The 24,975-nt window shown below is 42.9% G+C and overlaps 1 protein-coding gene and 1 pseudogene across 19 annotated transcripts in view; both read right to left on the reverse strand.

The window, feature by feature from the left end:
• The window catches only part of CSGALNACT1 (chondroitin sulfate N-acetylgalactosaminyltransferase 1), a 360,064-nt gene that overhangs the window by 76,635 nt on the left and 258,454 nt on the right, over nt 1-24,975 (reverse strand). The gene's annotated exons all lie outside the window — the stretch shown is intronic.
• LOC112629767 lies at nt 15,172-19,476 on the reverse strand (annotated as a pseudogene).

A 24,975-nucleotide genomic window follows, 5' to 3' on the forward strand; every position in this document is an offset into this window, starting at 1 on the left:
TCCCTCTACCCCATTTAGTCTCATAGGAGCTGTCATAGTGATTAGATTGAATGTTGTGGTGTCACTGTGCTTGTGTTTATGTCACATTTATTTACTTAATACTGGCCCCTAAACACAAGGGGAGTGATATGACAATTTAGATATGCCAAAGAAAAGCTGTAAAGAGCTTTGCTTAAGTTAAAAGATGAAAGTTCTTCACTGAGTAAGAATAAAAAATCATATGCTGCAGTTGCTAAGATCTATGAGAAGAATAAATCTACTGTGAAATTGGTAAGAAGGAAAAAGAAATTTGTGCTTGTATTGCTGTCACACCTCAAGCTTTATTACAGGTATGTATGTATAGATGAAAGTTTAGTATATATGGGGGTTGGTACTCTTCAGTTTCAGGTGTCCACTTGGGGGGGTCTTGGAACATGTACCTCGATGATAAGGGTAGACCACAGTAAGAAATGTTATTTCTGTTTAATTTATAAAGGTAAGAGGTTTAAAGGACTCACAGTTCCACATGGCTGGGGAGGCCTCACAATCATGGCAGAAGGCAAAGGAGAAGCAAAGGCACATCTTACGTAATAGCAGGCAAGAGAAAGGAAATGTTACTGGCATTCTCATTTCAGTAGTCAAGTTGCCTGGCTGCAGGACAGTCTAATCTCACAATTCCTCCAGATACTAAAGTTCACCAATTTGTGGGCTAGACTGTGTCTCCCCAAAATTCACATGTTGAAACTCTAATCCCCAGTACCTCAGAATGTTATTGTGTTTGGAGAATACCTAGAAGTACTACTGTGGGCTTTTAAATAAGTTATTAAGTTAAAATGGGGCTTCTCTGGTGGACCCTAATCCATTCTGACTGGTGTCATTATAAAAGGAGGGCATTTGGACACACAGAAGAGACACCAGGGATGTGCACTTACAAAGGAAGGGTCATTTTGACCTGTCCTCTCTGAGAACACATCTAGAGTGGGTGGTTCTATGTAAGTCAAGGAGAGAGCCCTCCAAAAAAAACAGACCCACTGGTACTTTCGCCTTGAACTTCCAGCCTGCCCACGGGTGAGAAAATAAACTTCTGTTGTCTCAGGCTTTCAGCTTGTGGTGCTCTGTTATGGCAGCCCGAGCAAAATAATACAACCAATGATGGCCACCGTCAGTTACACAGCATCTACTTTCCCAGAACGTGTCTTGTGTAAGTATATATATTTTTAAATTACACACACGTATACCCCACCCAGCGTCTTCCCATCTTGGTCAATCACAACACATTCTCTGTGTTCAGCTCAGGCTGAAATCTACTAAGTCATCCCTGACTCTTCTCTTTCTCTTGTGAATCTATTAGCAAACCATGCTGCACCTACCTTCAAAATGTGTCTGGGTTCCGACCAGGCACTTCTAACCATTTCCACTGTGAGAAATAAAAATAAAATCCTCAGCCCCCAAGTGACTTAACAGACCCCGTCTTACTCAAGGGATCTCCAGAGAAACCTTGGAAGCTGAATTCAGAGACATAATGGGAAAGGAGAAAGGACACCTCTGTTGATGTTAACAGCTCCTAACAGCTACTAGGCTTTCTTCCCTAAGGGCTAAACAGCAGCCAGCCCTTTTCAAAAGCCTACTAGCTTATTTACTAGGTACAGAACAAAGACAAGATGAGATTAATCATTGCTTCACCCCTCCCAGAGACACCTGCCTCCTCTATTCCCTTTTTCTTCAAATATTCACCTATCTTATGTAAAATGTAGATTTACTGAGCACTAACTAAAGTCTCACTGCCACCTCAGGTTTGTTTTTTTTTCTTTTTTCTTTTTGACGGAGTTTCACTCTTGCTGCCCAGGCTGGAGCGCAATGGCGCGATCTTGGCTCACCACAACATCCGCCTCCCAGGTTCAAGCAAATCTTCTGCCTCAACTTCCCAAGTAGCTGGGATTACAGGCACGCACCACCACGCCTGGCTAATTCTGTATTTTTAGTAGAGACAGGGTTTCTCTATGTTGATCAGGCTTGTCTCAAACTCCTGACCTTGGGTGATTCACCCACCTCAGCCTCCCAAAGTGCTCGGATTACAGGCGTGAACCACCGTGCTCGGCTGCTGCCTCTGGTTTTTAAGAAATATATAAATACTAAACCTCCTGAGAGCCTCTTTGGGAGGGGGAGGTGGGGGAACAGCCACAGATGCTTCTGTGACTTGCGTTTTTCCCAGGTGTTCCTTTAGGCTGGCTTAATAAGCCTTGATGACTCGTGACAAGCCTTGGTCACTCATTTTGGTTGTCACTTGTTACCACCTTGGTTCAGCCACTCTCACCTGCTGCCTGGTGAATGTCATGGCTACCTAATAGTGGCCTCTGAGCTTCTACCCTACCTCCTCAAGTCTGTTCTCAACACAACCTCCAAAACAACCCTTTAAAACTGGGTCTTTCCATCTCACTGAGGGTAAAAGCCAAATCCTCACAGCGGTCTATGAGGTTCACATGATGCGCTCCTCCCCTACTTCTCAGACCTCATCTCCTCCTCCTCTCCCTCACTCGCTCTGCCCCTGCACACTGGCCCCTCATGCATTCCCGCCCAGAGCTTGCACACCAGCTGTTCCTTCCATCTAGAAACTCTCCTCCTCCAGGTATAGGCATGGCTGGCTACCTCTTTCTCTTCAAGTTTCTGCTCTGATGTCACCTTCTCAATGAGACCTACATTGACTGTCTTATTTCAGATTGTATCATCCTCCGCTGAAGCCCCCAGCCCCCTTAAACGCATTGATTGTTCTTCTAAAGGGAATCTCCTTTACTCCGCTATGGAATTTGCTTATTTAGGTTTATGTTTATCATCTCTTCAACTAGAATACAAGCCCTGCAATGCAGATTTTGTCTGAGTTTTCACTCCTGGCTCCCCATTGCCTGGGACAGTGCCTAGTGCACAGTAGCTGCCCAAAAATAGTCGAAGAAAAGGTAACCAAAAAGACTACCTACTCTTTCATGCTTGTGTCAATGGACAGCAGGATTTACTACCTGTCCTCTTAGGAAGCCAAGGCAAACAGAAATCCTTTAGCCGTTATTTTTGGGGAAGAAAGTTAACCTACATTCAGGTGCCAACTCATGCTTTTATATAATGCTTCCCTTCTGAAGAATTGCTTCAATTTTTTTCTCAAGCTGACAACTCTAAAGAGCTTAAATTTTATTCCTGAAAGCTTTTGCTTTAACATTTACTCATATTCTGCGCCAGAGACTCATCTGTCATGTTAATATCCTAAAACACAGCATTGCTTTAAAAAGACAAACAATTTCACTCCAACCAACACCCAAATGAGAACATTTCACCTCCCAACAGCAGCTATGGTATCTGGAAATAAAAGGCCGCATTCTCTTACTGCTGCTCATGCTTAGGCAAACCAGCTTCAGATTCAAAGAGCACAGGTTGCCCAGTGTCCACGACAGTGAGGTTCCAGGACACAGCCCACATGTCAACACCATGGTGGAACCTGCACCTCCTGCAGAGGGTGAGACACATGAGCTCTGAGCCCGATAAACTAAAATCTAGTGGCTATTAATGTGATGGATGGAAAGTCAATAAGAAGAATAAGTAAGATCCTGGAGAAGAAAAATGTCAGGCTTTTAAAGACTCAACTGTTTGATAAACTCCAAAAGCCAAAAAGCCACCTCTTACACACTCACCTGCACCTTTAGCTAAGGTGCTTGGTACACGTCAGCTATTCATGGTAGTTCTCCACAAAGAAGGGTCTTTCCACATGCAGACTGAGACATCCTTCCCATGCCTTCCACCTTCTAATAGGATTTCTAATTAGGAAAGGGCTGTAGGTATCATGAAATCATTGAGCTCTCTAGTCAAAGGCGGCTTGTGGGTTTAGAATGGAAACACAGCAGCCCAAAGAATCAACTGAGAATGGAAATTCTCATTTCAACATATGCTAAAAAATTGTGAAGTGATATTAACCCTAGATCCAAAATTCTTCTTATCACATACCTCCCAAGAGATACCCTCTCACGTCACATACTGTATGCACACAAAATAATAATATATTATGGGTATTTGCCATGTGACTGCTGATAATCATAGTATTAGCACAGGGGGCTGGGTGCGATGTCTCATGCCTGTAATTCCAGCACTTTGAGGGGACGAAGTGGGTGGATCACCTGAGGTCAGGAGTTCGAGACCAGCCTGGCCAACAAAGTGAAACTCCATCTTTACTAAAAATACAAAACTTAGCTGGGTGTGGTGTTATGCACCTATAATCCCAGCTACTCAGGAAGCTGAGGCAGGAGAATCGCTTGAACCTGGGAGGCAGAGGTTGCAATGAGCTGAGCTCATGCCACTGCACTCCAGTCTGAGCAACAGACTGAGACTCCATCTCAACTACACACACACACACACACACACACACACACACATATACATGCATACATATATACATATATATAACATATATAATATATAAATGTTAGTATAGGCTTAGATCAGAATTCTAACTTTGTGAAGAGCCTTCTTCACTGAACAGTATTTACTTTTATAATTTTGTTTATTTTAAGCAGTGTTTTGGAAATGATTCCAGAAAGGGAAATGAACCCATGACTACTTAATGGTATCTCAGAGAAAATCAACTGCTATTCAGAAGGGTATGAAGAGCCAGGGAAGGAGTGTAAAAAATTTCTGGGGATATAAAAATGCTCTCCGCAAATTTCCACCAACAAATAACAAAAGCAGTAATAATTACTGACATTTATTGTGCCAGGCACTGCTATAATGATGTGTAAAAACCCATTTATAGCTTATAACAATCTGACAAGGTAGATATTAATCATGTCAGTTTCATGGAAAAAGAAACTCAGGAGAAGAGAAGCTAAGAACCCTGTATACCTGACATGATCAGTTAAACAGTGAACAGAAGACAACAGCATCGGGATGGGATTGTCTAATCAATTTTCCCTGCTCGTGAGTCACAGTAGAATCCAAGGGTTTTCATTTTATACCCACTCACGATCCTTGAAAATTAATAATATGCAGTTGTTATTATTATGTGCAAATAAGTCCAAGAAGAAACAATGGCCCCCATTTGAAGGGCAAAAGATGTATCTCCTACAGGTAGAAAATGGAGATGAGAGATGGGGAGACCAGGGCACCTAAGAAAGGTTAATTACAAAGAGTGTATTGTGAGTCCCTAGTGAGACACAGGGTGTCCCTAGAAGAGAGAGAAGATGAAAAGTGAATCCAATGAGAAAATCAGTATGATTATTACAACAGAAACACCAAACCTACAAATAAATTGCCCTTCTATTTTAAAGACTTAAATCAAAATACAGATAGGGAAGAATGAAATCGTCATAGGAAATCATTATTATCCAGTGTTTATCAACTACCAATTATGGTGGTTATTGTTATATGGTTAGACTTTAAATTCTTAGTCCCTCTCTCAAAGGAAAATATCAAACAAAAATGTACTCATCACTCTGCACAGCCATCCTTTCCTCTGGTCTCAAAGGAAGCATTTTCTTTACTCCTTCTGAGGCCAATCCCTCAACCTGTGGTCTTCTTCCTATCCCCTCTGTGATGTCATTTATTCATTCATCAAACATTTAATCAATGTTTATGTACCAGGCAACCTGCTTCATATTAGGGCTACAAAGTGGCATAAGAAATGGTCCCTCATCTCAGTCTAGGGGGAGACCCTGATAAATTAATTGACAACCACAGGACACAAATGGTATGAAAATGGAGCATAAGGAATTTTTGCACCATCGAGGGTCCCATATTGTCTTTTCACTGGCTGTCTTGACAATGACATCTTTCCTTAGCCCTGTTAAACACAGCTGAGTGTCTTCAATTTTAAATTAAAATAAAAAATCTCTCCTTCAACTTTTTTTGTTAGGAACCTTTTATTAAGTAAGCCAAGCTGGGCTGATATCCATCAGCTGGGATGATACGTTCACACACATTTTCTAGCCCTATGTGTTCTAACCATAGTCTCCTTCTATACCTTGAACGGCACCGACAGAAGCAAAATTCTGCTCCAAGCTCAGAAAATGACCAATTGCCTCCATGGATTAATGATCACATGGGCCAGGTGCCTTCCTGGACCATCTGTTCTCTTGATGGCCCCCAAGTATTTCTAACTCTGGGATTTGAGGATAACAGCCAGCAACATTCAGAAGCCAATCCTGATCAATAGCCCTGATCTTCCCCCGACTTCCCAGCTCCTCTTTAAATAGCGCATGGAACATCACTAATTTAGACATTCTAAATATATGGCACATAATTCAGACCAAGCTACAGATGGAAGGCTGCACATGAGAAGCTGCTACTGCGGCTCACACTGGTTTTCACAGACTGACTGCAAAAAACAGTATTTTGGGAAAGAAAGGAAAAGAGAGAGACAGGCTTCTTAAAAAAAGGCACTTTTGACAGTAGGGTCTTTTTTCAAGGGAAAGAAGAAGAGGTGTTTTGTTCTCTTTCCTCTTGTCCTTGAAAACTCCTATTCATCTCTTAGGAGTACTGGGAAGGGGAAAAAAGAAAGCATCATAAGACGCCACCAGGAAAGGGACTCTGATGGAGAACACCAGAGCCTCTGGTTCCACCAAACTGTTGCTTAGGGGCCAGGAGCATGCGAAACCACCTTTTCTGCAGAGCCAACTGGTAAATCGACACCAGCTTAGTGCTCTATGCTGATTGGTTCTCTCCAGCTTGGACACCTGTAGTCTCCATCACAATGCAGGAGAAATGGAGCCCAGGACACAAGGAGGCTTTGCTCAAACTTCTTCCACAGGGCCCATCATCTCCTTCCCCAAAACAACCTCGACTTTACCGGCTGCCCGCTCCAGTCTTGGGATTTAGGGTAAAGACTGATTGAAACCTAGAAGTTACCTGTAATTTTATTTTTCTCTTCTGGATTCTCCAGGTGATCCCCACGCAGCAGGAAGGAAGTCCCCCGAAACTACCAACTCAAATCCTGTGTCTGTTTCAATTACCCTATTCTGTCACGTTTAGAGCCAAACGCTAATTTATTTTTTAGTTGTGTCAACATGATTCAAGCATTGCCATATCTTATTGCAAAGTATAACAGCAACAGATTTTCCAAATAAAATATCTGGAAAACACAGCATCACTCATAATTCTACCACTCAGGAGAAAAAAACACCAATCCTTTGCTACAGTGTTTTCGTCCCCTCGATCTTTTTTTTTTACATAGCTATAAACTTTATAATTATTTTCACAATTAAAATGATAGTTTTTCTCATAGCAAGCCTTTGTCCTATATTAATATTTACTGAATAAATGATGTTTGTTTACTGTGCAATATTCTACTATACGGATACTGCATAATTTTACCAGTCTCCTATTGTTAGACATGTAAATTGCTTCTCATTTTTCATTACGATAAGTACTTCTATGATATAAATATTCATGGCCATTTCTGAGAATCAGCTTTCAGAAAGGAAAATACTGGAAAAAGGCATGAATATTTTGAAGGTTCCTGATACAAATTACTTTACAGAATGACAGAAACAGTTTATGCTCCTAATACTAAATATAAATTTTCATTTCACCTGCCCCTAACAATATGTGTCATTTATAAAATGGTGAAAATGTGTATTTTATATTCGTTTTAAATTTTCTCTATTAGGTAAGAAAAAAATAGTTTATTTGTATATCAGCTATCTGTATCTCTTTCATGATCCGTTCATCTTTCGCTCATGTATCTTTCATGATGTTTGCTTGGGTTTAAGTTTCAGCAATAATTTATGTCATGCTCATATGCATCTTGAACCAAATAAAGCAAGGTCTTTTTACATTTCACTCTTAGCATTTCATGTGTGTTTTGATGTTGTACAGTAATTGTACAGGACTTATAGGACACAACTGATTTCTAATAAATTTGGTACATAATTTGAGGGTACTAAGACATACATTTATATTCCATACACTTTACATGAGTCCATAGAATTAGCAATTTTTCAAGCATTCCAGTGCAATTTAGTATGTGGGTAGAGGTTACAGAGATTAATGATTTCTTTAAACATGGATGGAAGGCCAAAGTACACTCTGTGCTATTAATAAGCTCTATTTATTGACCATAAACATATTCATAACTTAAGTAGGTTCAGCCATGAACTTGAAAATGAAAAATGTGTTTACACTGCACCTTATTGGAACATTGGAAACTAGTGAGAATCCTTTGGAAACTGTCTAAAAATTTACAGGATTTAAGTAACAAAATGCTAACTATATGCAAGAAGGCTCTTCTTTTCAGAGAAGCACATATCTAAGGTCAAGAGCACACAGCCCTCATGGTGAGATCAACCAGCATACTGCTGGGCTATGCCTGGGACGTAGTAGACATTTGGTTGAAACCCTCATGGTGAAATCAAACAGCGTACTGCTGGGCTACACCTGGGATGTAGAAGACATTTGGTGAATGTTTGTTGAGTAATTATCCCAGGGTGGTAAATTTCATCTACCTCTTCTGTTTCCTGCACGCTGCTCCTGGTCTGCTAATGCGGTTGGCATTTTCTGCCTTTTTACTAATGTCTAGTATGAACTTGAAACCTCAACTCATATCCTCTTCAACTCTGTGACATCTACCCTGCGGGAGCCAGCCTGCCAACCCAGGCCAAGCCTCACCTGCGTCATGTCCGATGCCCCAGTCTGACTTAGATTTTGCCCTAAAGGCTTTCAGGATAAGAGCATGTTCCATTCAACACCAGCTGGGAGCCCAGCCACGTTCTGGTCTTGCTGGTCCATGCCACTGACCCACAGCCACCACCCTAGCAATGGCATAATGCTGCCAGTTATTAGGCTTGAATGTTCAGCCTCAAACTACTGATAACTTTTGTAAAATTATTCCCAAACTGGAAATTCATCTTTATAGTAATCTGTTGACCATAATCAGAAAAAATATGAACAGATTTTTCACAGTTTTGTCTGTTAAACTAGTTTTATAGTAAAAATAAGATTTAGGTCTTCTTTCTTTTAGCCTGTGCCCTGCCTCCGCTGCCCATTGTATGGCATGTTTGTGTCTTCCATGAGAAGGTTATGATCAAGCACTTACATAAGTGAGAAAGAGAATTGACATCAATAAATGTGGTAGCTGCTTTAAATTCTTTTTTGGAAAAAATACTTATCTGTAAATATGTTTGTAATAGCTTCTTTATTAAACACTCTTGTGAAATGTCTATGGTAGAGCCTAAGATGCTAGATTAAAGCTAAAGAATTACTCTCTCCTGAACACTTTCAGCCTCCCCCAACCTTCTATTTCACAGCAACAACCTCCGCCCAGGAGCTCTTCACTCACCTCAACTATTTGTAAAGCCTTTTCATTAGTCTCCCAGTTCCCACTTTTTTTGTTTTTGTTTTTGAGGACAGAGATTGTGTTACTTATTGATTGAGATAAAATTCACATGCCACACAATTCACTCCTTTAAAGTAGACAAGCTAATTTTTGTATGTGTTCCCAGGTTTGTGCAACCACCACCACAATCTATTTTTAGAAATTATTGCATCTTTTCCAAAAGAAACTGTAACTATTCGTAGTCACTCCCCATCTCCACCAACCCTCCAACACTCAGAACCCTAGGCAAACACTAGTCTACTCTCTGTCTCTGCCGATTTGCCTGTGCTGGACATTTCACAGACATGGAATTATAGGACATGTAGTCTTTGACATCTGGTTTTTAACTTGATGTAATGTTCTCAAGGACCATTTATGCTGCAGCATGTTATCAGTAATTCATTTCTTTCTATGGCCAAATAATCTTCTATTGTGTGCAATGCCACATTCTCTTTATTGATCCATCCACTGACGGACACGTGGGTTGTTTCCATCTTTTGGCTATTATGAACAAAGCTACTATGAATATTCACATATGAGTTTTTAAGTGAATGTGTGTTTTCATTTCTCATCTGTATATATATATGTGTGTGTGTGTGTGTATATATATATATACACACACACACACACATCTAGGAGTGGAACTGCAGGTCATATGGCTACTCTGTGTTTAACATTTTGAGGAACTGCCAAACTATTTTCCAAACCTGCCTCCAATCTAATCCTCTATCCTGCTATCAGAGTGACCCAGCTAGAAAGCAAATCTAACTATGACATTTAAAATGATCAACAGACCATTGAGTAACCTACACTTAGGTAGCATACAAAATGCATAGTAGTCTTGGCCCTGATTAATCCTTCAGGTTTATCACCTTGCCATGCCCTCTCCTTCTACCTAAACCTATTATGCTCCTCCTTGATGCTCCAGCACTATCTTGTTACCTGTGGATCTCCAGATCGACCAGTTGTACACACCTCCATGTATTGCCCATGTTAGTTATTCCTGCTCCTAAAACACTCCCCTCCTCCACAACACACACACACATCTTTGGCCTGAACCAATTCTTACTCATCTTTCAAAACATTCTCAAGAGTAGCCTTCCCTGTGATGCCCTTCCTGATCATTCCACCCCATGACCAATTCTCTGACCTGCACACTTGTTTAATATATGACCCTGTGCTGTTGTTACCTGTGTACATGGGTGCTCCTCCATTTGGGCTCTGGGGCTTGTGAGGCGCAGGGACTATATTGTCTAACTCTGCCCATCTACAGCACTGAGAATGCCTAAGGCACATCCAATGAACAAAGAGCACTGAATATCCAAGTCTTAAACAACCTCAAAGCATAAATCTCACTGTGTCCCATTACACATCTATTCCTACACTTAACAAACTACAAAATTTTGAATTGCACTTAACCTAAGTACCTCCTCCTGCAATTTAATTTCCTCTGGTTCTGTTCTTTACAGTCAGAATCCTGCCTACAAAAACTTTCAGATGAAGTCACCTCTGAGAGCTGCATTTTCCATAGCATGGAGAAACCAGATGGAACACTCCAAGGTTGGAAAGTCCATTTCTTCCCTCCACCCTATGTTCACAGTAAAGACAGAAAAGGGGGGTCAGCAGGAGGGCCAGGTAGGATTTAGGCAGGCATTTCCATGACGGAGCCCCTCTTCTCATGTTTAACCCTCTCCCACCTCAGCTCCTATGTAAGATGTAATGGGAATAAAATCGTCTGCGCAAAGGTTCAGCAGATACTCACTCCGAAGTACAAGCCCAAATGTCTCCACGAATGTTGACTTCTGATAAGCAATCTCAATGGAAACAGATGGAGAGGGAAGAAGGATGCTTCCTAGACCGTATCTCTTGCTTACAATCAAAATAACCTCATCAGGGCCATCCATATGTTCCCTTTCTTTAGGTAAATCAGATTGATTCTGAGTTATGGTGCAGAGAAAGAAACACTGGAAGCTTCTGACAGTGAAATTTACAATGCCAGGAAATACAGGGAGGCAGTCCTCTATTTACAAATGGGTCCTGTTCCGATGTTCATTTGTAAGTTACTCAGAAAGCACAGAAACAATATTGTCTGTTGTGGTGAAGTCCAGCCCATAAAAACCTCTTTAACCCATTGTATGCCTGCAGTACGGCATTTATAGGGCTATATACATTGACCCAGGGATGTAACTGTGAAATCCATTCACAGTTCTCACTTTGAAAGTCAGGGATCCCGCAGGGATCAATGAGAGAGGTACTATCCCTCCCCACATGACAGGGAGGAGGCTGCAGAGGAGGGAGCTCTAAGTCACTACTAATGGGTCCTTAGGGCACAAGCTCCAGATGGCAAGGATGGGTGCAGAGAAACAAAGGAAGCAGAAGCTACTGACTGGCAGAGGAAGTACGCCAGAGAAAGGAGCACGACAAGATTCGGAAGAGAATGTGTAGCCTCCTCAGGGTTTAAAGTCTTGGCTTTATTTCTGAACCACGGGTTTGTGTGAGGTGATAATAAAGAGAACAGCAGGGGACACTTCAGCCAGCACTATCTCCAGGCCTGCAGGAGGAAGGGAAATATAGGGAAAAAGTGGACAGTTTTGGAGGGAACAAGTTATTGCCTTTGCCTCTCCAACCAATATCCATTTTAACTCCCCTACTCCAGCTACCATAGGACTTGTGTCAAAACTGGAATGGGTTAAAAGGGGTTCTAGATTGACTAAAGTGAAAGGAAGAAAGAATGGAAAATAATGACCCCATATTCTGGCAATGAGGAAGAGGGGGCTGACTCAACACCACCAATTTGGAGTAATTTTCTTGTTAATACAAATTTCCACAGTAAGAATAGCTTTACTTTTTAAGATAATATGGCATTTGAGAGAAGAAATTCAAGGGCCCAACACTACGTGTAACATTAAAACTCAAAGAATATGAATCTGGTGCAAGATAGGGTTTTTAAAAAGAAAGCCATTTCTTTAAATCATCACCATAGAACACAGATCAGATCATGGGATCTGAGGCTTTCATTCAAAAGTAAATCTTGTAATAACGGACTTCCAGATTTGGGGTGTTACCACAACCTTCCCACTCATGAGTAAAAACAACACACTTCAGTTCTTTTAAGCTGTGGTACTCTGCATGATAGTTGGACCTAGGTCGTGAGGTTGTGGGAAGACGTTATTGATTTGTAGAGCAGTGTAAGTAGACAAACTAATCAATAGGTTTTAAAGTATGATTTTATAAAGGAGTTTCAGACTCTGTTTCTGCTTCAGGATATAACGAGCTGAAAGATGCATCCCTTATCATGAAAAAGAACCACATAACCTTCAAATGCAAGACTTTTTTAGAACTTAGTAGAGAGCTGAAGTCACAGAGCAAACAGCTGGCTCAAAATCTGAGAAGTCACAGGTGCTGGCAGGGAGAAAAGAGATATGAGCCCTTGCTTAGTGGGGCAGATGCACTTGGCTAATGGTAAAAAGAAATCAATGACATAAGCAAGGCTCAGTGCAGTTGAGTAGGGCAGTGAAGCCCTTTGTGGTACCAAAAAGTGGAGCTTCCTTTTGCAGGCTTTTTCTCCAGGAACCCCATTGGGTGTTCATAAAAATGATCAGAAAGAACTTTAGGACACCGACCATGCCGTGCAGCAGGCAGGAGGGGACAGCAGCTCCCTGGGAGGGGCAAAACACTCTTCCTGGACCCTCCCCATCCTGCCTCCCCTCTATGGAGCAAAAACATTATTGGTGGGGAAAGATCAACAAATATTCTCACCTTAGCGAATTGGTGAAAACTAAGTGCAGCTGAGGAAGGCAGAGGTAGGACAGGAAAATACCCTAAGACCCAGTGACATGGTACCTGCCTAGGACTGAGATTTTATCAGACAAATCAGAGACAACCCCACTTCCCTCCTGCCCTGCACAGACAGTTAAGCTGGCAAGCTGTGAACAACAAGAAACAGCAGAATATTGCTGGGATTGGGAGAGAAGTACAGAGACCTTCTCTGAAGTGCAGAGCAATGAGTAGACCTCAATTGTAGGGGTGAACAGACAGTACTCAGGCAAAACAACCTCTATCCTAAACACAAGGTATCTCAAAAGGGATTTAAAGTCTGTGGTAATTATAGCAACAACAAACCTCAAACCCAGCCCAGCTCCTACTCATCCCCTACCTCCCCTGACCATATCAAGACACAAAGCAATCATCAGAACCAGACTCAGGTATGATACAGATGCTGGAGCTATCTGACAGAGAATTTAAAACAAACATGAATAATCTGTTAAAGGCTCTAATGGAAAAGTGGACAACAAGTATATGGGTCACTTCTGCATAGGGTTGGAAATAAGAATCACATGGAAATGCTAGAAAAAAAATACAGTAAGAGCAACCTATGGAAATCTTTTAATGGAGCCGGGTACGGTGGCCCACACCTGTAATCCAAGCACTTTGGGAAGCTGGGGTGCGCAGATCACTTGAGGTCAGGAGTTTGAGACTGGCCTGGTCAACATGGTGAAACCTTGCCTCCACCAAAAATACAAAGATTAGCCAGGCAGGGTGGCACACACCTGTAACCCCTGCTACTGGAGAGGCTGAGTCAGGAGAATTGCTTGAACCTGGGAGGCAGAGACTACAGCGAGCAGAGATCATGCCATTGTACTCCAGCCTGGGGAACAGAGCAAGACTCGGTCTCAAAAACGAACACAAACAAAAATAACCATTTAATGGGTTCATTAGCAGAGATGTCTCTGCTAAGGAAACAACAGTTACCTTGAGGTGGGTCAATTAAAATTGCCCAACTTAAATAAGGAGAAAAATGGTGGAAACAGAGAAACAGAACACCTGAGAGCTATGAGACAATGCTAAGCACTATGACACACTCATAGCTGGAATTCCAAAAGAAGACAGAAGGAACAAGGCAAAGAAATATTGGAAGAATTACCAGCTCAGAATTTCCCCAAATGAATGAAAGACACTATACCATAGATCTAAGAAACTTGGAGACTACAGATCTAAGAAATTCAGTACGAGAAATACAAAACAAAACAAAGCCTAGGCATAATTTAGTTAATCATATTGCACCAATGTTACTTTCCTAGTTTTGATCATTTGTACCACGATTATGTAAAATGTTGGCATTAGAAGCAGCTGGATGAAAGGTATACTGGAACTTTCTGTACTATTTTTGCTTCTCTTCTATAATTCTAAAATTATTACAAAATAAAACGTCCTTAAGTGACTTTAGTGTTAGGAACTACATTGAGAATGTACTAGTGATGCCTAGGACAGAAGAAGAAAACTTTCTACAGAAATTACTCTCCACACTCACTTATTCTCAACTTCTTGCATTTGCGTTCTTCAGTTTGAATTTTAAATTGGCCTTGAGGTTTATCCGAGGAGCCCAGGTACTATTTATAGTATCACTTCTATAGAAGCTAGCCTCCAATCCAAACAATTTACAATGAAATTACAAGATGAGACAAATTTTTAAGGAGTACTGTATTTATCTGGGATTTTATATGAACATTTTAATAACCATTTTTCTATTTATTTGAAGCACAGGAAAAAAAACTGGTACACTTTGGAAATTTAGTGGCACAAGGTACACTGCCATAACTTGAAGGACATTATAGAGTCAAAAAGAAAAAAAAGGAAATAAAAAAGAAAAAAGGAAATAAAACAAAAAAAAATTATCCTGTTTCCAACACTGCATAATTTTACCTGCCCAAACAGACCATTTACAAATATTAGGTCAATAAACTACTAACATCCATAAAAAAGTAGCTTTCTTACTAAAATGCAAGAATTTAAAAGATTCATATCTAAACAAAAGACAAAAACAAACTGGAATGAAAGCCTAGATACCACATCTAAATTCGGGTTTCGTTTAGGCCTTTGTACTCTTCTCTCCCTCTACCATATCCTGCTGGAGTTCTAGGCCCATTCCTCTAGGACCCTGTCCACCCACAGGCCCCGCAACTCTCTGTCCAAAGAGCTCAGTAGGCATGTCACTTCCCATCATGGGACCACTCATGGTTGCTGGTAGAACTCCAGGATTAGCTTCATAACTTATGCCACCATGACCACCTAGAGATGGAAATTTCTGGCCTCCTGAACCACAGGGATCTCCCATGTTCAGTGCTCCTCTGCCACCTTTTCTCACGTCTCTTTCTCTTGGATCTACGTAGCCCATTCGGCTGTAACTTTCCTCTTTGGCACCTCATTTGTTCTTCCATCTCACGTGGATGAATCAACATCTCTTCCTCTCATCTACATCGTTCCTCCTCTTGCCTCAGTTGCATTTCTTTACATTTCTGTATTTCTTGATTGTGAAGTTATTCCATGTGGTTTAATTTTTTCTTTCATCTCATGAGATCTTGGAGCAAAAGTTTGCCTGATATTCATGATAGCCATCTTCCATTTCACTTTCCAATTTGTCTTTTGCATCCTTCATGTTTTTTTCAACTTGTTCCCTTTGCTGTTTTTCCATTTCATCCAAGGACTTCCATCTCTGAGAGTATTCATACTCAAATGTGCCATGCTGGGCAAAATGAGGAGGGGTTTCTCTCTCTTTTTGATGCACTGGATTCTTCTATGCAAGTTTTTTAGGAAGACCATCTTAATCGTCTAGTTCTTTCAGTGGTTCCACAATGACTGGGGAGGAGTTTCTGTCAGCAAGAAAACACCTTCACGGCATCATTTAAATGCCTTTCTTGCTGCTGGTTTAGAAGCAAATTCAAGGCTGGGCGTGGTGGCTCACGCCTGTAACCCGAGCACTTTGCCAGGCTGAGGCAGGCGGATCACGAGGTCCGGAGATTGAGACCATCCTGGCTAAGACGGCGAAACCCCGTCTCTACTAATTACAAAAAATTAGCGGTTCGTGGTGGCAAGTGCCTGTAGTCCCAGCTACTCAGGAGGCTGAGGCAAGAGAATAACTTGAACTCAGGAGGCAAAGGTTGCAGTGAGCCGAGATCACGCCACTGCACTCCAGCCTGGGCAACAGAGTGAAACTCTGTCTCAAAAAAATAAAAAATAAAAAAAAGAAGCAGCAAATTCAACAATGCCTTTCCCTGTAGAACTTCCACGATCATCCACAATTACAACAGCCCTTTCAACAGGACCACACTGGCTAAAGCCTCCTTCCAACAGTTCATTGGAAACCTAAGGTGAAAGATTAGGAACAGAAAAGGCAGCAGCATGTGTGGCAAAGAGAACTCGAAGTTGTCTACCTCTGGTGGGTACATCATCAACTTCAACTTTGACAATTTCAGCCAAAGCTCTGGATTCAAGCTTAATAAACCCAGATTCCTTGCCTCTGTTGACAAAAACTTCTCCTGGTTCTCCATATTTAGCAAATAGTCTTTTGAATTAGTCCTCTGTGATATCAGCAGGTAGATTCCCAACAAACAACAGACATCACTGTGTATACGTTTTCTCTCCAGGCTTCCTCAAGACAGACAAGTTTGCTGTAAACCCCTCCAACGCCTGAGATCATCTTCTCGAGTACCTGGCGGTGCTGGTGGCCCCCGCAGGGCTCCCCGCGGCTTCGATGCGAGCCTTGGGGTGTCCACCAGGAGTGCTTAGGCCCAGACCACCACCTGGCTGTGGCCCGCCAGACATTTGGCCACCCTTGGGACCGCCCAGGCCTGGGCTCCGCTTAGGCCCCCCGACGCGGGGGCCTCTGGCCTGAGGAGGAGGGGTGGGGATCCGGCTGGGTGGCGGCGCCTAGTGGGTGGCTGAAGTGAGGTGACTGTGGGCAGCAGGGTCTGGCCTGGCCCAAACCCTGGTGGGACCCCATAGTTTAGGGAGTGGTGGGCGGGGCCGCGCTGGAAACTAGTGGCTACTCGGGGAGCAGGGCGGGTTCCTGAGCAACCATACAGGCTTGGAAGAGTCCTGGGGCCGGCGCGCTGCTGCGGCTGTGGATACAGTGATAACTGCTGTCTCGGTGGCTACTGCTGCTGCTGGTGTGGAGGCAGGGGCGGGATTGGAGGCGTGGGGCGGCTCTGCCCCGGCCAGAACCCATGGGGCCATGGTTCTGATGGAGGCCCCGGGCCGGGCGGCAGGAACGGAAATCATGGAGGCCGCCACAGCTGCGAATCCAGAGCCTATTCCAAGACACGCCTGTGGTCAAGGGGTGGTCGAGGCAGAAGCGGGGAAGACGCTCAGGAAATGAGGAGGCCACCTTGCTTTACACAAAATGGCGGATGACACAGGCCTAAACTTTTCTCCCAAAAAGTTTTGAGCAATTTCAGATATACTGATTTATTTCACATGAGTATGGGGGCCGATTGCTGAAGGAGACTTAGATACTGCGCTCAAGGAATGAACTGCCTAGAAAGGGCAGTAAGAGTCAGGAAACTAGGCTCTTCCACTGACCAGCAGCAGCAGGACCCTGAGGAGCTATATTTCTTGAAATCTTACTTAGCTCAGCTCAAACCTGGGATAATACGAAATGCAAAGATTGCTGTGAAGGCCGTGCAATTATCGAACAGAAAAACTTACTTTTTCAACTACTGCTGATAGAAGTTATCAGTGAAGACTGGGTAAGTCCGAGTGAAGAGCTCTAAGACTAGATAGAGAAATGAGAAGTGCCTGCAAGCACAATGTGCTATCTTGAGAAGAATGAGAGGGGACTCCCAGTTGGAAGCATCCAAAAAGACTTCACAGGAAAACAGAATGTATAACATTGGACACACACAAGTTGGGAGCAGAGCTTTGTCCATGAAGGATTCTGCAGAGTAGGAATGTCAGGGCAGGCACAAGAATAATCATTCAGCAGCAGGTGGAGAAGGTTAGGAAGGTGCTGCAGGAAATGAAGTTGAAAAAGTACATTAGGCCCATCCAGATCGTGGAGTCTTCCAAGACTGCCTACACTGTGGATTTATATAAAATCCAAACTTACATAAAGTATTATATTTTGGAGAATATCACAGAACTGTAAACCCTGTCTCTTTGCTTAAGGAATGAACAAGCAAGCCAACCCACTCTTTAACCTTAATCAACTGGGTGTTTTGAGTTCAGTATTTTCTCCTGACTCTTTCGCATTTGCCCATAATGTCGTAATGACTCTGAAACAAGCACAGCATTGTAAGAAACTTAAGATGAGGCAAAACAAACAAACAAAAAACTAAAAAATAAAATGAACGCAGTGTCTGAGGAGTTAAAATAATGCTTTTCCTGCTAAAGGCTCCTGGACACCACATGTTCGTCCCCTGATTAAGTTAATAAATTTGTCTTCAGCATCTTCTCCCTGTGCCTCTTTCTGCTTATTTCCTCCAAGAATGCATGCTTTTCCTTTTCTTCCCACCAAAACTTCTTCCCAAGAAAGTTGTATACAACTCACCAGTGTGGGACCTCTCCCCAAGGTGTTTGCACGTGCTGGTTGCGTTTTTACAGGATTTCCCTACATCATTCTGATACCAGAGAAGAGTGTATTTGTTCAGAGACCTTCAGAGCATAAGAGATGGCACAGTGGGGGCCGAGATCTAAGGCGGAGAGCAGAGACAGCTTTCCAATCTTGGTCCTGTCACTGAGCAGGGGAACCACAGAAATGTTAGTTAACTGATTTGAACTTCCTATTACACATAGGCAAAGTGGAGATAATGCAAGTGTCCATGTCACTGGTAGAAGAGGGGATTAAATCTGATAGTGCTAGTGAAATGTTGGAAATAGGGCTTGATACACAGACACAAGATCAGCTGCATCAACCTCAGCAATCCCCACTGACCGCCAGGATCTCCAGGATGCTGCAATTCCTTGGGCATCAGGTAACCACAGCAAACGGGAATGGGCAAGGGGCTCTTTGGAACCCAAAAGCTGAGCTCACTGCCTCCTAGGAAGGAAGAACTTTTAAACTATAATGGCTCTCCAGATCTAGAGGATTCCTGAGCACTCGTGAGGTACATTACCCAGTGACTCTGGGTCCTGCTTGCTGGTCGTGCAGATCTCATCCCAAACCCTACACCAGAATCCTATTCCTGAATCAGTCTACTTTCTGGCACCCTGCCCTCTGCTGCCCTTCTCACTGCCTCACCGGTAAAGCCCTTTCACCCTTCAAGACCAACACAGGTCCTGCCTCCCCCAACATCTTCCCTGACCAGGTAGCGAGCATCCAGCCACCAATTCTGAAGCTCCCTGCACCAAGGGTCAGTTTCCTCCACTGAATTCTCGATCATTCTGTGAAAGGAAAATAAATCCTCGGGCCCCCAAATCACTAAGCTAAAGAGAAAAGTCAAGCTATGAACTGCTCAGGGCCAGCCTGCTTCCCAATCTATTCAAAGTCACCCCTCTGCTCCCTGAGATAAATGCATATCTGATTGCCTACTTTGGAGAGGCTAATCAGAAACCCAAAAGAATACAACCATTTATCTCTTACATACGTAAGACCTGGAAGGCCCCTCCCCGCTTTGAGTCTTACCACCTTTGCTTTCAGTTGTCCTGTCTTTCCAGATCGAACTAATGTTCATCCTACATATGTTGATTGATGTCTCATGTCTCCCTAAAATGTATAAAACCAAACCGTGCCCTGACCACCTTGGGCACATGTCATAAGAACCTCCTCAGGCTGTGTCAACGGGCATGCATCCACAACCGTGGCAAAATCAACTTTCTAAATTAACTGAGAACTGTCTCAGAATTGACGGTTCACAATTCACAGTTCTGTCTCCTCCCTGAGGCAGGTTACCAGGTCTTTCAAGTGTGAGACCTGGCTTTCTCCTCCTTTTCTAGCCCCAAACACGCATGTTGATCAAGCCTTGGTGCAGAACCACATCCACAACCGTAACTGAGGAAAAACTGGGATGCTGATTAAAAAAATTCCATCCTTTCCCAACAATGCCTCCTACCCAACACAGGTGAGATGGGAGAGGATGAGCAGCAGTGCCTGCCATACTAATGGGACTGCATCATTCATGTGCAGGTGGCTCTTTGCCTGCCCATCTGCCCTCCTAAGCCTGCACCAGCTTCAACTCACACAGAACACAGGTCCTTCCAATTTGTGTACAACCCAGCCAGAACTCCTCTTTCCCCTAAGCCTTTTCTGACCACTCCAGATAAACTCAAGTTCCTTCATCTTTGACCTCCCATAACATCACAAATTGTCTCTCATAATATATTCTTAATAGGAAACATAAGCCAGGAAGAATAGTGATATCTCCATTAAACAAACAAAAAGGGCCGGATGCAGTGGCTCATGCCTGTAATCTCAATGCTTTGGGATGCCAAGGCGGGAGGATCACTCGAGGCCAGGAGCTCAAGACCAGCCTGGGAAATACTGTGAGACCCCATCACTATGAAGATGTTTAAAAAATTAGTTGGGCATGGTGGTGTACACCTGTAGCTCAGCTGCTCCAAAGGCCAAGGTGAGGGAATCACCTGAGCCCAGGAAATTGAGGCTGCAATGAGCCATGATTGTGCCACTGCACACCAGCCTGAGCAACAGAGTGAGACCCTGTCTCAAAAACAAACAAAGCAGAATTAAAAACCCCCAAATCCTCTGACTCACCCATCTCTTCTAGGAAGCCTGTCCTATATTCTGGGCTTGGGTAGATGCCCCTTCATTATAGTCACAAAATCTCCAAGACATAGCTCCATCATAGCATTTACCATATGGTGTCATAAGTGTCTGCATCTACCACCAGACTGCAAAATTCTTGAAATAAGGACTGGGCCTGATTCAGCTTTGTGTGTTTGGGGCCTAACACAGTTCTTGGAACATAGTGAGCACTCACATAATGTATGGTGAATGAGTGCAACCTTCCGGGCAAAAATAAATAAATAATAAAAACAAACAAATAACGAATATTTTTTCCCTGGGAACTAAATTGTTTTGAATAGGGATAATACAGTTAACAGCAAAATCACCACAACGCAAGGCCAGATTTGCCAGTTTCTGCAGTTGCAACAAAATGCTCTGTGCACAGGCTCCATCTTCCCCAGTCCATGGTCAACAGAGCTGGTCCTCAGCAAAGGTATCAGGAATGTACTGTTAGACTCATAATTCCATATTCCTTTTCCTTGACCTCTTCCTTCTGTCCCCTCCACCTTGGAGGTAGGACCAGCTATACAGTTTACAGGGCCCAGTGCAAAATGAAAATGTGGGGCCCCTTAAACACAATTAACAATGTCAATTCTGAGACAGATGAACATTAATTCTAGCATGGGGCTCTTTGGGTTGCAGGATCCTGATGGGAGGCCTGGGGGCTGGATTCCTGGCAGTTGCTAGAAATCCAAGACTGGGCTACTCTTTTCTCACCATCACCACAAGGAGGGATTCATTCTACAAAGTACAGCCTCAAGCCATGTACATGCATTTAAGTCTCTTATCTCTAATTTTGGAATGAAAAGCATTTATCCTTCCTTATAGGGACTTAAAGCATCAGCAAACGCATGGAGATATTTGAGAGCAGTAAAAGGATAAAGGGGCCTGGTGAGAGAGGAACCTCATATCACACAGGCCTACTCCACAATGGAGAATAAACCACTGGGTTGTTCCAGAACACAGTGAAATGACAGTGAGGAGGACCCCGGTTCTGCCACCCCGGCTTCCCTGGGGATGCTGGCTCAGAGTTCCCATGCCTAACTCAGACACTGATGTCCTTTTACTGTCCTGCCTGTGAGTCTCCTCCCACTATACCGCAAATCAAGTGAGACCCACCACTATAGAGAATCCCCACTTTTCCTTATTTCTGCACCAAGATGTCCAGATACCTCTCGAATGTCCAGAATGCACCTGAAAGGCTGTCTTATGATATGCACTGCAAGTCACAAAGTTGCTATCACTGAAATGGCACACTGACATAAGGACCCACTTCCTGTCTGCTAACATCCCCAGCACATTGCTCACCAAGCACGCAGGACCTGAAATTCTATTTGACTCATCCAGAGAAGCTTTAGCAAAGTGGTCACAGAGCGTTCCTTAGAGACTACTTAGTGATACACCGCAACAAGTGAAGTAAAAACTCACTATCCCCGTGAGGTGTTTGTTGTAGAGTATCAGGAGGTTGGCATTGACTGTACAGCCTGCTAATAAGTGTTTATAGCTATCTGTCTGTGTCTTTGCTTTAAAACATATCTCAGAGTGCCCTCTTAGTCCATTGTGTGCTGCTACAACAAACAACCTGAGGCTGGGTTATTTACAAAGAACAGAAATGTATTTTCTCACAGTTACGGAGGCCGGGAAGTCCAAGATCAAGGCACAGGCAGGCTCAGTTGTCTGGTAAGGGCTGTAACCTCCAGAGGAGAGGAATGAAGTGTCCTCCCAGGATGAAAAGGCATAAGGGCAGAGGCTGGGCGCAATGGCTCACACCTGTAATCCCAGCACTTTGGGAGGCTGAGACAGGCTGATCACTTGAGATCAGGAGTTTGAGATCAGCCTGGCCGACATGGTGAAAGCCCATCTCTACTAAAAATACAAAAATTAGCCAGGCAAAATGGTGTGAGCCTGTAGTCCCACCTGCTCAGGAGACTGAGGCAGGAGAATTCCCTGAACCCGGGAGATGGAGGTTGCAGTGAGCTGAGATTGAATCAACCTGAGCCACAGAGTGAGACTCCGTCTCAAAAAAAAAAAAAAAAAAAAGAGTAAGGGCAAGCTACCAAATGCTACATAGAACCTCTTTTACTCTTTTACATAGGCCTTAATTCCTTATATATATGAGAGAGGAGCCCTCATGGCCTAATAATCATCTTTTAAAGGCCCCAACACTTAATGCTATCACATTGGCAACATCTGAATTTTGGAGGGGACACATTCAAAGCATAGCACCCCCAAAGCCTTCACTTTCGTGTGGAACATAGCTTAGGTTCCATCTCATCTCATAATCAATCCTTTTGCATCTAGCCCACTCTCACCACACTACTAACCCTGCAGAGGCTGGAGGAGGATGAGCCACACAGGCTGGTGACAGAAGAGCAAACCCATGGAGATGGTAGACACAAATGCCTCACATAGGAGTCACATTATCAGATGTTTGGATTGTGAAAGAGCGTTTGGAAAGCTAATTCGTTTCGCGGAATGATGTCAAACTTATGTCCAAGGGATCTATTTAAAAACAGGAAATCAGAGCCAAAATATGTGCCACTTAGATCTCAGGATTAGTTTGTATATCCTATCCTGAAGGAATAACTAAACCACAAACAGAAAAAGGGATTTTCTGTGTACTTGAGATAAACAGTGAAGCACAGGATTTGATCCCATCTCTACTCTCACTTCTCTTCCCAGATGGTTGTAAAAAATTAGTGCGCTTATGTAAGAATCCAACACAAAAATCAGTGCCAATGGAACATCTGGGGAAAGGGAAAAAAGAGACAAAAATCACTTCCTCTGTGTTTTGAGGATAGATAATAATGAAATAAATATAGATAAATTAGACATCTGTGTGTTATTTTCCCTCTGTAAGCTTCACAGAACTGTAGAAAGTGGCCACAGAGAGACCAGACCTTATAAGTAACGTATCTGATTCCTTCCTTTTATAGAGGAGGATACCAAAGGGAAGGTGGCTTGTCCTGCCTGGATCACCCGGCAGGCTGATGGCAGAGTATCTCTGAGAGATGGTGGTTTGGCAAAGCTATGGAGAAAAGCTTTGTATTTTGCAGGCAAGAGAGACCAGAACGCTGGGCTGGGTAGGGCCACAGAGGACATATATGTTAAGTCTCTTGTTGACAGATTAGGAAACTGAGTCTCAAGGAGCTTAAGGGTCTTGGTCAAAATCATAGCTTCCCAAGCTTGCGTCATCATGCCATTTCTCTCACAATTAGCCTTAAGTTTTATATAACTAGGATCGTCTGCAAGCATGCCTTGGACTTTTCTTGTTATTTTTTAAATACAAAGAATCCCCATCTTTGTCATACTACTTCAGGGTTCAGCAAATTTGTTCTTCGTTTGGAACTCTCAAAGTGTGGAGAACTCCTGTTTCTAACCAAGTTTTCCCATGAACTTTTGAGAAATCGCTTCGACTTTGGATTACTGAAACCCAAAACCTCAAATCACTCTAAGGTTAGGAACCCAAAGAAGTTATTTTAAAGATAAATTTCACCCTTATAAAGTCCTGTCATTTGCTGTAGCTCATTACAGAAGACAAATCTCAAATGAGACCTTTCCATTCCCTTCTTTCTCCTTAACTAGGTATGGATCAAAGAACTGTGAACCAGGATTGAAAAGGTCCCCAAATGTAATTCAGTCCGATCACCTCTCTGAAGTTGGATCATCATTTATAACCTCCTGGCCAAATGGTCACCCAGTTGATGATAAAATTCTTGTAGTGCCAGGAATCCCACTTTGTTCTGAAACATCACTATTCTCAAAGCTACTCCTTATACTGCATTTAATTCTATCACCCCTGCAGCTTCCTCTGACCCGCAGAATCTTTCACAAGGCCCTGCTTCCTGTGACTATAAAAGATTGCCTCCACAATCTTGTGTTATTGATAACATTTGTCAAAATTAAATAAACTCCTTATGATAGTGCAATCTCTATAAATATATTGCAAGTGTTTGCTTTTATTTACTCATCAGACAAAAACAGTTGACTAGACTTTCACCAAATGTGGAAGATACATATGGATTGATCTGCCTTAAAAAAGCTGAGAGCTGCCCATGAAATCAACATTGAGTAACTATGATGTCACTGTCTCTAAAAGAAGGTCAGCCAAGCCTCAGAGCAAATATACTCAGGGGCA

This window comes from Theropithecus gelada, chromosome 8 (genome assembly GCF_003255815.1).
Source record: "Theropithecus gelada isolate Dixy chromosome 8, Tgel_1.0, whole genome shotgun sequence".
Lineage (NCBI taxonomy): Eukaryota > Metazoa > Chordata > Mammalia > Primates > Cercopithecidae > Theropithecus > Theropithecus gelada.